Below are 4,935 nucleotides of genomic sequence, written 5' to 3' on the forward strand. Positions count from 1 at the left end.
AATAATACTAGTAAGAAAAATTAGTTNTACGCTCGTTTAAATTAATTATTGTGTGTGTGTGTGTGTGTGTGTGTGTGTGTGTGTGTGGGGGGAGTGCATGCAGTTTTACTCGGAATTAAGGAATTACTTTTAAATTCAGTATTCTCTGTGATAGCAACAAAACATTCAAAGAAAATCAAACAAAGTCTTTACTTCGTGTATAGAGAAAATGATAAAATATACAATAAGAAAATTTAGATAGATTATGTGACAAAAGCAGAAAATTCTACAAAGAAATAAAAAATCATTCACATAAGATTAAATAACGGTAGATAATAATAAAATAAATGAATCCAAATATGATTTGTAGAAAGTAATTATTTTAGCATAATTTTAACATAAAGAATCATAATGATATAACAAATATAATAAATAATGAAATAAAAATAATGATAGAAATAAAAATAATGTTAAAAATAATAATAGAAATAAAATAATGGCGCCATAATTTTCTTCGTAAAATGTAATAAAAATATTTCGCGATGTAAAATTGTTTAATGATAGAAGATAATTTATTCAGGATTGGATAAGTTAACTTTTTTTTAACTAAGTTAAATTAAAGTTAACAGCCTTGAAAATTTAACTTAATTAAAATAGTTAATTCATAACAAAAATAATTGAATTAAAAGTTAAGTTAAGAAAGTAATTAAAATAAAAGTAATTAAAATAAAAGTAAAAAAAAATAAAAGTTAAATTTGGTTCGAACGAATAACTAAAAAAAAAAAATTTGACTATTTTACATAATTTTTCGTATTTTTTCTTTCTCTTATTTATTAAAGAATTTGATTATTTTTGTTCAAATAACAATTATACAATATAAAATTACTAAATTATATACTTATTAGCCTCTCGCATTGTATTTAAGGAGTCATTGTATTTAAGGAGTCCAAAAAAATCAAATTAAAAGTTAATAGTTAAAATGTAACTAAATTAAACTAAAAAGTTAAGAGTCTAAAATGTAAATTAAGTTAAAATTAGTTAACTTTTTAATTTTTATCTTTTTAACATAGCACTACTCAACTCTGAATTTATTGTATGATTTTATCAAATAATAAAAATATTGACTGTTAGAGATCCTTGTCACTCGAACACATTCCAAGATTTTCTCGTTCACTTCGTAGAAGAATGAACGGAAATAACTTCCAACGGTAAGAGTTTACTTCTCAGATTATCAGGGAAGGCTGACATAACATAATGTACATTCAAGGATAAAAAAGAGAAGTGAAAAATATCGACATTCACTAAAATTCTATTTAAGTGCTGTCAAAGGTCAATCATTGACATTTAGTCAAATTTCATTAGAAATAATGCAGCATTTCTTTAATATATAGTTCTTTAATATAAAGTTTCTTACTATTCGCGATAAGTTTGCATATATGAATACAATTTTTCTATGCTAAGAATTATAAAATATAACGGATCGATACCGAATCAACGAATGCGATTGTTTCTTGAATATTTTCGAATGTAAAAATTAAAACGCTATTGTTCAACTATTTAGCCAATATTCATGAATATTATACTACATATCATATACGAGTTATTTATTTTCAAAGAATAAATTAGTTTAAAAAACTTGTTTAAAACATGCTACTTTCACGGCTCACTGAAATTCATGATATTTTAGAATTCAGTTTACACCGTTTTAAAGATAAGAAGCTTATCGCAAAACTAAAAACGAAGGTACGCCGCGGAAAAGATCATGTCCATTTTACAACCTTTCTATCTTCGATATGAAAACTTTCGAAGCGATATATAAATCGGCTTTCTATATCTGCACAATAACGTGCACACCATTTACTGGAAATTAGTAGTTCGTTCAATATCGGAAGGTTGAAGGCTACGCAGCAAAAGAACAAAAATCAATAAAATATTTATATATCTTCGCGATTTTATTCAATCTCGACAGAACATTTTAATTTCAGCAAAATTATATTTTCACGGACACATATATTAATTAGAGTGATTAATTTCAAAGATAATTATTTTCTCAAATTAAGTAAAATTTTAATTAATAATAAATTTGTATAAAATAATCGTTATATATATTATAAAAATATGTATTATAAAAATAAAATTATTTAGAATAATAAATAACAATAAAATTAAGGCTGATCAGCGTAGGAATGGGTGCGTATAAGTATTAATTCATGTAAAATAATTCCAATTGTGCAGCTTTATTCCAGAATCTTGAAAATTGTTTGAAATTATATATTAGTAATAAAGAAATTATCTATGCTATAATAAGATAATTATTAATATGCCTTAGTTAAATGAGTAAATGTAAATTAATGTTTATTCAGGTTAATATAAAATATATGACACATAGAATGCATCTACTTTATTAATTACGGAACTAGAGGATTTAAACGTCGACGAGTTAATTTGTTAAACACGTTAATTATTCATATTATTGAACGCGCTGTTAACAAGCGCTTTTTGCTCGACTTCACACAAGCGATGAAATCGACTTTGCGCACAGACTTTTCTGAGAATCTGAATAAAGCATTATGCGAGCACTTTTTTTTATACCAAAATAATTGCGTATGCAAAATTTTTCTTTTTTTTGAGAAAAAAAAATTCTCCTATGATTCTCGAAATAATAATAATAATTAAGACAAATGAAAGTATAGCGCGGTAGTTAAAGTCAGCAGTTTTCTTTTTTTGACTTGTTTTTCCTTTATTTGTTGAATGACAGCAAATTTTTCTTAAGATGAGAACTATAAATTAATAACGATTTTGCAAAGATTTTAAATCACTTATACCTACTCTATTTATAGAAACTGATATTTATAACCGTTTGATATTTGTAACGATTTCATAAATAAACAATTTTTACGAAGATAACATTATTTATAATTAATTAATGTTATTGGAGAAACTGAAATATATATGAATAATTGAATAATATAATCTCGGGAAATGACAAACAATATACTAAGTTAATTAAATCAATATTATTTAGAACTAAATTATAATTTTTAATATAAAAATATTGTTTTGTTTTGCAAATTAATCAAAAATTTTTATCAACATGAATTTCTCCGTAGATGAAATCTAAACAGAGAAACGGGGAAACCTTTTGCTTGCTCCGCTTGCAATTCGTGACTAAAATGATAAGCAAATTGCTCTCAGTCATGGTACAACCGCACAATTTATGAAGAAAAATTTTGCGGGAAATGTTCCTTTTTATGAAATAATATCTGAACTTTATACAAAATCTTTTTATACATTACTGCAGACAAATATTGAAATAACAGCAATTTGACCAAAACGTAAGAAATACAAGGTCAGGATTTTATGAGACCGTAAAACATTGAATGTAATATTGTAATTTGTATAGATATAATAATAACTCATAATTTCTAAAATAACGACAAAATTTGTTTTTTTTTTTGCTGATTTGATTGTACAATGTGATATTGTATATTTTTGAAAGGATTGAAGAATTTGTTTTTCGGAGAACATGCATTTCACTTTGCGACCTTAACATCGAAACTGGAAAGCTTCAGTGGGTATGTTTGCGTAATTCTCTTGCGAAATATCGAACATAATTATCTTACTCGATCTAGTTCTCGACTTGCACTTGCGCGTAGCGCACGTGCGCTAACGTCAACGCCAGGTTTCGACATAGCAAAATGCACGTGTACCGTATAATTGTATAGAGAGTTACGCCACATAATCGTCTTTCAAAGAGATGCCATAACTGTGTTAACGTTGGAGAGATTGACGCGCCATGCTTCAAAATGAAACGCAGATGCCATTATTCTAAAATAATTTTATAACAATGATACTCTCTATTGGTGGCAATTAACGCCATCAAAATCTTCTATTTTAATATTAGATTATAAAAAATTGAATATAAGACTTTTTATATTTAATTAGATAAAAAACTGACTTCTAGTAAAAAAAATCTGTGGATAAAAAAAAAGAAACAAAATATTTTTTATATTTAACCGACAGAAAAGATAATTTAAATACAAAATATCGAATATATTTATTAATTTTTTTCGCAAAAGATCAAAAAATTATTAACAATGCTCTTAAAAACAATGAGTTAAGTAAACGAAGAACATTATACGAAGTACAGTTAAAATTTCTGTTCACAAAAGCGAGTCCGTCGTGATGTTTTCGAAGTTATAACTTGTCGGTAAAGTTAGCGAACAACGTGTGTTATACAATATATGGAAAGGAACAAAGTAATGTTTGATATTATATAATAGCGAATAAAGTGTAGCCTGCATACACGTCAATGAATTAAAACCTTTATTTCTCACTACTTTATTGATTTAAACCACGAAATTACATTATATTGTATGCATTATTATTGTCTTAAAATAATGAAATTGTGAAAAATAAAGTTTACTGATTTGTCAAATATGCATAATCGAATTTTCTTTTCTTTTGTTAGATTAAAAATATACAAACTATATTGTAATTAGTGAAATCTGATGAACTAAACGTATACCTACTAAATAATCAATTGTTTCTCTTTAAACACATTGACTTTTATAATGAAAAATGATGAACACTCGTTCTTTTAATAGTCAATCATTAATATGTTAGTCCATCAATAAAATTTGAGTATAAAGAAAATGTTTTATAATGATTCAAGAATATTTTGTAAATAAATTTAAAAAATTTATTATGAGACGATCATTTCTTGATATTTTTCATTGAATTTATGCATTTTTAGCGTAAGTAATACTTTTGTAACCTTTGACCTTTATAAAGCTTTTATTAGTAATTTCTTTTAACTAAAGAATGTCACATTTTGTTGTTATTTATTCATTTATTTAGAGAGAGAGAGAGAGAGAGAGAGAGAGAGATTACCGTAAGTTAATTAACCTTAAAAAACTTTTTACTAATTAGAATAAAATATACATAGACAATGAC

The 4,935-nt window shown here is 25.4% G+C and overlaps 1 protein-coding gene across 1 annotated transcript in view; it reads right to left on the reverse strand.

The window, feature by feature from the left end:
* LOC105626643 (atrial natriuretic peptide receptor 1) overlaps positions 1 to 4,935 on the reverse strand; it is a 94,097-nt gene that overhangs the window by 26,121 nt on the left and 63,041 nt on the right. The window lies entirely within an intron of this gene.

Source organism: Atta cephalotes (genome assembly GCF_000143395.1).
Source record: "Atta cephalotes unplaced genomic scaffold scaffold00001, whole genome shotgun sequence".
NCBI classification, from domain to species: Eukaryota; Metazoa; Arthropoda; class Insecta; order Hymenoptera; family Formicidae; genus Atta; species Atta cephalotes.